This window comes from Capsicum annuum, chromosome 9 (assembly GCF_002878395.1).
Source record: "Capsicum annuum cultivar UCD-10X-F1 chromosome 9, UCD10Xv1.1, whole genome shotgun sequence".
Classification (NCBI taxonomy): Eukaryota; Viridiplantae; Streptophyta; class Magnoliopsida; order Solanales; family Solanaceae; genus Capsicum; species Capsicum annuum.
In genome coordinates this window covers 46,508,219-46,519,957 of record NC_061119.1, presented here as the reverse complement: position 1 = coordinate 46,519,957, position 11,739 = coordinate 46,508,219, and the positions used below count along the sequence as shown (strand labels likewise).

The window sequence follows — 11,739 nt, the reverse complement described above, 5'->3', positions numbered from 1 at the left end:
TCTTTGGAATTTATTTAATTTTTTATTATAATATTGTGAAGGATTAACACAAGATGAAAATCTTAAATTTATTTTTACGCCTATTCAGTTGAAGAAAGCAGTAAGCATAGAAGATGTGAGATCGAATCATCATAATAATCTAGAGAAAACTGCTGAAATTATGAAATAAAAAGAATTGACAAAAGCTTCATCTCTAAATTTCCTAAAATACAAAGATCCGAGAAAAAGAGAAAGTCAAAGAAAATGGGAGAATCAAGTAAAATTTCAAGCCTCATTGGTCAAAATTCTTCTAAATACGATTTCAAAGAGATAAAATCGAAGAGATATTTGTATTTGTAATTTTATTAACTTATGGGTCATGTGTAGTATATACAAATTTTTTATATACATATGATTATTGTTGATATATTTTTTTAGAGGGTAACATATATTTATTTTTTAGTATATTTTAATGTTTATAATACATATTATGTATTTTTTGGTTTAACTATATGTATATACACATAGTTGTATTTGTTAATTTTTAAGATATATATTTGTATTTTGTTCTTTTATACGAGTCACTACTGTATTTCGCAAATACATAAGAAGATATATAATATAGTTATGTTTGCTACTGTTTAATATGAATATGATATGTATTTCATAAATACATATCAGAGTTATATTTATATTTTTTGTATGGTAATAGACATATAGATCAAACATGTATTCTGTAAATACATATGCAGAGTTATTGTATTTTTTTAATATAATATATATAATTGTCATACAGAGCTGGATATGTATTATGTATTTTTTTATTACCTATATGTATATGTATATAGTTATCCTTTTTGTTATAGATTTTTTTGTGTCTAATATGTTTATATATGCATATGAGTGAGATATATATTTCTGTAAATACATATGAAAATATATATATGTATGTTTTGTACTGTAAATAAATATCCAGATCTGTATGACTATGTATTTTGTATATTTTTTTGAATATATGTATGTGATATACATATTTTTCTTTTAAAAATAAAAGTTAGAGATAGAAGAGTAAAAAAATAAAAAAAAAGAAAAAGAAAAAGAAAAAAACAAAAAAAAATTTCAAAAAAGAAATGAAAAAGAAAAAAAAAGAAATAGAAATAGAAGCTAGAAATAGAAGAGAAAATAAAATGGAAAGAAAAAATAAAAATAAAAATTAAATATAATAAAAAAATAATAAGATAAAAAAACTAACCAAAAAAAAAAGTTAGAGATATAAGAGAGTGAAAGAGAAAAAAATAATAATGATACTTTATTTCAAAATTTTGAAGATCGTGAAGATAATAATAATAATCTTCAGGCTTGAGTTTGATTTGGAAAAGAAATCTACTAGTTAAAGAAAAGTATGAGAAAGAAAAATAAAAGAAAACGAAAAAGAAAAAAATATATAGAAAAAACGAAAAAGAAAAAAGAAGAAGAGAGAAATAGAAGAGAAAAAATAAAGTGGAAAGAAAAAATGGAAAAGAAAAAGAAAAAGAAAAAGAAAAAAATTTAAATAAAAAATAAAATGATAAAAAAATTAAGATGAAAAAAAAACTAACAACAAAAGTTAGAGATATAAGAGAGTGAAAGAGAAAAAAAAACAGGAACAATGCTTTATTTTGAAATTTAATAATAATCTTTGTGTTTGATTTGAAAAAAGATTCTACAAGTTTAAGTAAGAGTAATTTATGGAAAAGAAATCTACTGTTTAAATAAGAAGAGCAATTTATGAAAAACGAATTCACTGCTTTAAATACCTGATAATTATTCCTTCTTTAACTCAACCGATTTGAATAAAAGAAGGACAATAAATTTCATTTGTATATTTATTTATATAGCAAACTTTACCTAAAATACAAAGATACAACTTGCTATTATTCGTAATTATGAAATAATTACTATGAAATTTCTAATTATGAGCTTAAGTTTGCTACTTATGAAATTTTTTCATTAAAATAAAAAGCTTCTTTAAATATCCAAATAAACACTTAAGTCAACGAGAAAGAATTCAAGGAAATTAGATTTCCAAGCAATCATCCTTTTTAAACTTGAAACAATCAAAAGCTTCAACAAGCTCTCAAACACTCAAAAGATTAGTATTCACATTCATCAAAAATAAAATCTCTCTTTAAAATGAGTTATGCTCCACTATTTATAGACTAGACTAATTACAAAAATATCTTAATGAATTAAGTGTCTTCTTAGTCAAGATGCTTGCATTTAAATAATAACCGTGTCCATATCCTCTTTTTCTTTCTTCAAGTTGTCTTTCACGTGGAACCTTGTAATTTTATTTTAAAACGTTCCTAAGATTCAACAATTTATTCCAAACTCCTTTTAGGCCTTCAAATAATTGACTCAAGCCAAAGCTTTTGAACTCTTTATCTTGGCTTGGCGTGCATGCATCACCAAGGGCCAAAAAGTTGAATATATAACTATTATGAGTAGGAGTGTTCAAAATCGAATCATACTAAAAAATTCAAATTGAAGACTGGCCGTGGACGTATTTATACATTCAAGTGCTAATTAGTGCCCATACTTTCGTATATTTAGTGAGCTACATTGCATATATATTCATTTGATTGGGTGTAATTTGTGTGCGTAAACTAATAGATATAATTAGTGTTTCAGGACTAGACTTTTGCGAAAATTGAGCTTGATTGGATGTCAATACCTTGCTTGTGGATGATTGAAGGCATTAGGAGCAATATCGGGAAGCAAGACGAACTTAAAAAGAGTTTAAAAGGCATCCGCAAAGCATGAGACACGAAGTAAAGTGAAGAGACTACACTATGTTGGAAATTTAGAGTTTGAAATACAGCTCCGTGCCACAGAAGTTGAGCAAGTGATAAGAGCGTGGCATGGAGCTGGCAAAAAATTGAATAGCAGAAAACAGTATTGATCTGCGATAAAAACAGGACATGGAAGAGTGTTTTCTATAGCTTTTATCCTTATATTATGTGATGGAATTATTCTTGGACGACTTAGGAGAGAAAAAACACATGAGGGAGGATCCAAATAGGTTTTTAATTCTTCTCTTTTCATTACTTAATTCTTGCATGAACTACATTAATTTGGTGATTGTAAAGTAGATTTTTAGTGGCTAAAGACCCTCTCTAGGATTGAGGCTGTGAACATGATTACTTTGGATACAATTAAGTTAGTTTAAAGTTAATTATCACATTTGATTGTTCATATGTTTTTGTAATTACTATTTTATTGTTTCACGACCTTTAGAATACACTTATATTTCTAATGTGAGCTCGGAAGAAGAAACTTTAGATTATAATGTGTAGCATATGGAGTGGGTTATTTTCTTTTAGAAGAATTAAGGATAGGATATGTGGCTAGAATAGGAATATACCTAATTTGCCCCATTTGGTTCAAATACGAAAAGACATATAAATACGAAAAGACATATAAATGCATTTGAATTAGTTCTCAAATTTTTGCTCAATGATGTAGTTGTGGGGCTCATTTAGATATATGTTTAGAGGCTCGGAAGACCACCATCATGTCATTAACTCCGCAAATCAACAACGAAGATAGTTAACTTGACCAACTAGATTGTATATCTTTGTAGGATTGTTCAAATTTCCTCGACCCTGGATTATTTTTATTATTATTATTATTTCAAACACTTTATATTCTCGTTATTGTTACTTTCAAATTTTAAAAACTCAAACTCTCTTTTGGGTACAACTCGCACTTATTTAGTCTCATTAGTAACACCAGAGTTGGATTGCTTGCTAAACACCAAGTCCATGTGGGATTGATATTCGGCTCGAAAGGGCCACTTTATTACTTACACGATCATCTACACTTGCATGTGTGCTAGGACACAATAATTTTTTACACCATTGCTCGGACTTTAAAATTTAACAACTCTTTAATCTTTAGTTTCACTACTCTATTTGATAAGTGATGACAATTTGATCTGAGCTACTAAGCTTGCAGGTACAAGTTTGAATATCTAGTAAGCTAACAAGGAGAAAGAATTTGGTTGAACCATATCCCAAACCCAAGAGACACTTGCATCAATTAAGGAGAGAAACAACACTTCTCTATCCCATTCCGCAAGTTCAACAGGGCGAAGCCATTCCTGCACTCATGGGTGATGAACAACTAGTCTGCAAGACAGAGTGCAAAGTGACAATTCCACTCGCAATTAATGTTACCTCCAACATTCACAAATCAGCTATAGAAGGTCGATTTGAGCTTAAGTAGAACATGGTGCAATTCTTACACAGTAACGAGCAATTCACAGGCCTATCACGTAAGAATCTATAGGTGCCCTTAATTTTTTTTGGAGATTAGTGAAATGTTCATTCCCACTGGAGTCTGACTACGTGAGGCTCACACTTTTTTCTATTGGGGGAAGCAATGAAATAGTTGAGGGCAAAACCTTCAAACTCGATCACAACTTGAGAGGACTTGACAAAGAAGTTTATCTCATTCTTTCTGGCAAAATCACAAGGTTGAGGAGTGAAATCCTGAATTTTAAGCAAAATTTAGATGAAAACCTATATCATGCATAAGAGAGATTCAAGTATCTTCTCAGGGATTGTCCGCATCACCAGCAGATCAATCAGGTACTAGCTCAAACTTTTGTTGAAGGACTTGACCATAGCTCAAAAACTTTGCTAGATTTAACTGTAGGTAGTCAGGCTTTGGAAAAACTTATGACTAACTGTATACTCTCTTGAATCAAGTTGCACAAGATAATCCTAAATGACAAGGTGATGCATACAGAAGTACGATGAAGAAGTCTGCAAGTACGATAGAGTAGACAAAATCAAAATGTTGACTATGTAAGTTGCTTTCTTTCATAATCAAATGATGACACAGCTCAACAAGTTGAGTGTGATTCAAACCTAGGCCCAAGTTAACGCAATTCAACAGAGTTAGATTTGGTGTAAAATTTATGGAGGTAGTGATTATTCTGTAGACTAATGTAGGGTAAATTCGGAGTAAGTGGATTTCATGAGTAATGCACAAATGAAAAATCAAAACTATGGTAAAGCCTACAACCACAACTGACAAGAGTCAACCTATTTACTCATAAGGCAATAACCAGGCTTCACCTTAGCAATTTCACCAGTAGCAAGGTAATCAAAATAACACTCAAGCCATCAGTAGAGAGTAGACGTTGAAAAATATCCTGACCAACAAAGAAGAAATTACTGCGATGATATAAAATAAGCAGCAAACTTATAAGAACTTAGAGAGACAATCGATCCTGTTAGCTCAAGCGCAGAACACAAGATCTTAAAGTGGTTTACTTAGTGGTACAAAAAATTCAAAGCAAGTGATAACAATAACCTTAAGGAATGGTAGAGACCTGATGGACAGATCTCCAAAGACAAATCACGAGGTGTAAGCAGAGTTCATCCCGCTTCAAGCAGATGAGAAACAAGTAGCAGCTAAAGAAGCTGAAAATTTGATGAAGTCGGAGTACCTAAAAGCGAAGGCAGATGAGTAAATAATAGAAAGACTACCACTACCATTCTAGCAACGCTTAAGAAAGTGACAGAGGATTCTTATTTTAAAAAGTTTTTGACACATTCATAAAACTTCACATTAACCTTCCTTTGTTAGATATTTTGTAGGGAATGCCTAAGTATGCAAAGTACTTGAAATATGTGGTGACAAACAAGAAAAAACTGGGTAACATTGAGACTGTAGCACTTATTGAGGAGTGCAATGCTATAGTGATAAGCAATATTCCCCAAAAGATTAAGGACTTTAGGAGTTTTACCCTCCCCATACAAATTGGTGAAAGTGATGTGGTTCATGCTTTGAGTGATTTAGGGAAAAACATCAACTTGATGCCCGTTTCAGTATTTAAAACCCTGGATTTAGGAAAATTGAGGCCTTATTCTGTTGTGCTCCAAATGACAGACAGAATAAGAGTAGATTATAAGGAATCATAGAGGATATTCTCATTAAGATTGGTAAGTTCATTATTTCAGCCGACTTTATTGTTCTTGATTATGATGTAGATGAAAGTGTGCCAATCATATTGAGATGTTCATTCTTGGCTACTGGAGAAACACTGATATATGTGAGAGATGAAACTCTTAAAATGATATTGAATGATGAAGAGGTTGTAATACCCCGTACTTCTACCTAGCTTAAAATCATCTTAGAAATGTTAAAGACTTGTTTGAAAGATGAATCCACTTTTATACATGTGTTATTTTTAAGATTTTCATTTTTTATCATGTGAGAAATTGAATAAGGTTTCCATCGATACTAAATTATCCCAAATCCAACACCCAGGTGAAGAGTTAGAGCCTTTTTAGTAAGGCAGTGTGCCACCTGAGCCATCAACGCATCGTGGAGCAAGATAAAATGGAAATTGTTAAAATACAATGAGCCTCTGCGATTATGGCGCATCACGCCAGATCTCAAATTCAGAATTATCATTTTTCTAGTATCTCAGCGCGATGTCTTCGCGTCGTGCTAAACTTTCAGGTTTCAAATAAAGTGGCAATACAATAGCCCCGCATCGCGCCACCATGTAGATTCCTAATTTTCCAGTTCCAATGACTTGGCATAATAGTGGCGCGTCGCGCCAAGGATGAAAATCGAGAAATTTTCACAGAATTAAAATACGTGTCCAAGGGTTAAAAGGGTCAATTTCTCACCCCTATATATACCCAATAACACATGATTCATCCATAGTTCACCCAAAATATATTTTTTCTCTCAAGTTTCTCTTAAGAACAAGCAAGGGTTTTCAATTGGGGATTCAAATCCAAGACTCAAATTTAAGAATCTCTCTATCGGTCTTCATAGAATCAAGAACTATGGTATGCACAGTGTTCATTCATGAATTTATTCATCCATGAAGCCCAAGAATAATGTTTTAAATCTTGTATTGTGAATATTTTGTTGTGGGTTGATTGTGTTCATGTGATTATGGTTGTATGATTCCCAAGTTTGAATCTCTATGTGTTGTTCATGAATCTATGCTGGTATGTGGTCTGAAACATGAGAAATTGAGTTAAAATATGGAGTTTTCTAATATTAATTTGATGGTCATGCCTATGCCCTAAGTCATGCATCCTAGGTGTTTGAAAAAATGCCTAAGAGAGTAGAAATTATGCATTATAGCTTAATTGTGACCCAAATGATAAGTGTATGCTTTACCCTATGACTAAGAATGACTTCCAGGATATTGTGTGCATTATGAATGGTTGAGGGAATGTCCATGAGATTAGGTTGATGAAAGTTTGACATGTTTATATGCAATTCAATTCATGTACAAGACTATGATAACCATGTGCTTAATGAAGTCCCCAAATTAATGTATTATGAATTGTTGATATTGGTCATATGTTTAAGAAGTGTCATGTTCTGTCAGTTTCATGCTATCGAGTCCTGGGGGTACTTGTACCCGATAATTTAACTGTGTTTCTAGAGCCATGTTATGTCTTCACGATACTATCAGTCAAGCCATGATTCTTAGTATTCAATCAGTCTCATAACTCAGGAAGAATTCAGTAAATTCAGTATCAGTCTATCCTACTCAGTAATCTCTGTGACCTCAGTGATCTTAGTAACTTCAGTACTCTCTGTCAGTCCTCAAATCTCAGTAGCATTCTGTCAGTTAACGGAACTCAATAAACTTAGTTTAGCTTCGCTAAAAAATACCATTAGTATCAGTTTTATTCAATTAATCAGTTCATTGTCTATTCAGTTGGGAGTTGGATTCAGCACTGAGTGAACCCAAGGATGGGGACTTACCTGTTATTCAGTGAAGGGTATGATCTTATAAGCAATCCTTGCATTCTAGAACTACGTAGCCAGCATAGGTTGAGATATAACCCTATGTGTTGGGCTACTAATACATCTCGTTTGTGGTTATTCCTACATAAGGGTTGACGAAAGAGCTTTCTATCAGAGAGGGTTACCTCACAGCTTGTCTTTACCCATGGCATGGTATTGACACCCTTCCAGCTTGGGTTACAGGTTGGACCCCACTAGTTCAGTTTTAGGGCATGTCGGTAAGATGATTACCTCCCACCATCTCAGTTTCAGTCTCAGTCTTACTCTCAGTAATAGAACTGAGATAGTTCTATAGATTTTTGGACTATCAGATACAGTCACTAAGTACAGTATGAAACTCAGCTAGGTCCATCAGAATTTAGACTGTCAGATACAGTCGCTCAGTATCAGTAACTGGCTTCAGGACTGTTAGATACAGTCAACCAGACCAGTGCATCATAATCAAAACTGTCAAAAAATAGTTATTTATGTATCCGTAATGTAGTATCAGTCCCTCAGTATTCAGTATCCCAACATCACTAAACTCAAATATCTTTAAATCTAAGTTATCAGTAGACTCAGTAGTTAGAACTTAGCATTCAGTCCTATTACCCTCTCAGTTACATTTATATATTCATGCATGTATTCTCACGTTCATATCATTCAGTCAGTTAGTGTTGTCCATAGATATGAACCCTTTTGCATCCAGCCTACCTCACTTGCATACCAGTACATTCAAAGTACTGATGTAATTGCGCTATGGTGTCTTATACCATACGTTCAGATACACGAGCTCTAGAGCATCAGTAGATTCTAGATATCAACAGTCAGTCAGCAGTGAGTCTTCATCCTTTGAGGATGATATAATTTATTATTTCATTATTTCAATACTTAGTTATTTCAGTAGTCGGAGTTAGTTGGGGACATGTCCCATCAACTCCACAGTTTTCAAACAGTTTAGAGGGTTTCAGACTTCAACATTTGTTTAGACATTTTATTTCTATTTTGGGTATTTTTATACCCTATTACAGACATTGTATTATATTTGGTGTTAGTTTAGTTTTGAGCCTTATGGCCTTACAGCTTATATTCCACATATTTATAATGTATTATTCAATGCTCTATTACAGATTTTAGTCATGGGTTAGCTTGTGGTCCTTCGGGGTCATGAGCACCATGTAGCATTCTGAATACCAGATTTGGAGTGATACAAATTGGTATTAGAGCCTAAGGTTTAACAGTGTCCTAGGAAGTCTGAAAAGCTGCATCTAGAAGAGTCTTGTAAATGGGTGCGTTATGCACCACATTTATGTGAAAGAGGCTATGAGATGTTTTAGGAATTGTTTCCCTTGTTTCATGTTTTAGATCGTGCTATAGAAAGGTTCTTTAAGAAATTTATGTAGGTTCTCATAATGCTCCATTCATGTCAAATCCACGTTACTTTCAAGGTAACATAAACAGTGAAGCTCAAGGTCCTAGGGGTAGGGCTTTCTCAGACAGTCCACGCAGACAGTTATAGGATTGCCCACAGGCTCAAATATATCCCATCAGCTTTGTTATGTTCCAATGTTGTACAGATCTTATTTGTGATCATGAGAACTCATTCGCGAACTTAAAATTAGATTGCCATCAGATCCCTTCGCAGGATCCTATGATAGTTTATGACCTAGAGTTAGAAGCATGAACCCAAGAGTTTAGCAGTAGTAGAGTTGGGATAGCACTATCTAAATTGAGAAAATAATATATTCATGGGAATAGTTGTACCAAGGTAGACCAGTAGGCTTGAATAGTGCAAGTAATAATTTAAGATTATTAATCTAAAATTAAGTATGAAGGTGTAGATATGAATTAGGAGATGCAATATTAGTAGTATATAAAGAAACAAAAATCAGATGATGTGTTTAGTAAGGCAAGCATGTGTCGAACAGAGTGTAAGTATATGATGATGATTGCAGTTTAGTTCAGAGTTTAGTAAAGTGTTCACAGACTTATGATGATGGCTTAAAGCTAATGGGGAGATGTAGATCAAGTGACCAATTCAAGATCTCAAATTCCAGTAGTAGTGCCAGGACGTATAGAAAAGCAGTAAGGAAAGATGATTCCAGACCCATCCTGATCTCAGTACAGAGTTTTGTACTTTAGTCAGCATGATGCGTATGCATGCTTCACATCTCAGTTCCATGAACACAGCTTATATTCATACGCTTTCCATAGAATCATGTACAATTCCAGTTCCTAGCATATGAAGTTTAGTTCTATTCTCCCCAGTAATGCAAATCATGTCCCACAAATATAGAAAACTCCAAACTCAAGTCATACAGCTCATGACTCATGTACTCATGCCATGTTTTACGGTATGTTTAGCCCACATGACTTACGTTCCACTCCTAGTGATTGTCCAAGCTCAGACTATGTCATATATATCCTCAGTTCAGACCTCTTGTAAATCCAGGATATTTATATTCTATTCCTCAGGCTCCAGTCAAGTGTCAAGTTTAGTTAGTGTCCATTCATGTTTCAGGTCCTCCTGATTTAATCCTTCAGTAAGCTCTCCCTGTGAAAATAGTGTGGTGATGAGCAGTCACTTAGAAGGGAGAGAGTAAATATTTTATAATTAAGGGAAGATTGTTGCGTGCTTATTTTACACAAGGGTCTAATGATGAAGATAGGATTGAATTTCATATTAGTATGCCAGTAAAGGGCTAGCAAGAGGTTGTAATTAGAAGTTGGAAAAGTATAGAGTGTGAGTAAGAATATACATTCACATCCTTGATCTACATTAGTCCTCATCATGCATCTATCCAAATTCAGTTACCATCTCAGTTACAGTTTTAGCGTTCATAACTCAGTAATCAGTGTTCAGTCTCAGAATTTAGTACCCCAATACCAATCTAAACCTTAGTTATCAGAAACCGGTATTTAGTCCCAGCTACAATCTTAGTTATAGTTACAGTCTCAATTATCGTCTTATCTATAATCTCAGTCCCAATCCTAGTTCAGCCAGATCAAAAACTCAGTTCACTTTTAGGATTACTCGACCATAGAATATAGCTATCAGTTATTCAGTCATTAGTATTTCAATACCTCTGTTATGGAATGTTTTTAAATCATGTCATATGCTTGGTCTTGTAATTTCAAGTAATACAGTTTTCATAAATCCATGCCCAGTCACCTCGTGTCACTCAGTCAGTCCTTACCTCCTTTGCATAATACTCTACAGCCTCAGGCTAGTTGTTCAGACTAAATACAGTTCAATCTTATATGCTGACGTTCATCTATAAGTCATTTAGTTAATCAGATAAATTAGTATGTTTATGCATTCTTGCTCAACACTATGTGAACCTTTTTAGTAGTCTCAATTGTAGTACATAAGGTTTGGTCACTTTATCTTAGATGATGTTTCATAGGCCTTGCCTCATAATATAAGAACCCAACCATGTAGTGATCTTCCATTCAGATGTCCTACTTAGACCAAGCGAAGATTTGCTTTCTCTTTATAGTCATTAGAAATCTATAGATCGAGTATAAGTTTTTAGCATGAGTTAGTCTGCAAAGCCAGTGCTTTAGTTTAGTAGTCAGAACAGACAAGTTCAGATGGTGAGGTTCCCCATCTTTCCACCTAATTGAACTATTCAGAATCTCATGAATGTAATCATTCTAAGATGGATCAACTAGGTAGTTGCGTGTTCAACTTGGTTCATGTATCATGCCTTAGTTTCATATCCCAGATATTAAGTCATAATTCAGTTCATTAGTTCCCTATGCATCATCCCAATTTTCCTTAGTATCGCAGTCAAGTAAGTATTCTTCTAGGGACCTAGTGTCCCAAAAAGGAGAAAACTATAATTCCCAGAAACTTTCATGAGATAAATATGCTTCTCTTTTCTTGTAACGAATCCATTTTGGAGTAGTGGGTACCCATAGGTTGACCCTCTATCTCCAATCTCA

The 11,739-nt window shown here is 33.5% G+C and overlaps 1 non-coding gene across 1 annotated transcript; it reads right to left on the bottom strand.

Annotated features, from left to right (window-relative positions):
* Positions 1 to 4,493: 4,493 nt before the first annotated feature.
* Positions 4,494 to 4,600, bottom strand: LOC124887522. Its single transcript, XR_007045292.1, has one exon. It is a non-coding gene; the product is annotated as a small nucleolar RNA R71 (small nucleolar RNA).
* Between the last annotated feature and the right edge of the window lie 7,139 nt (positions 4,601 to 11,739).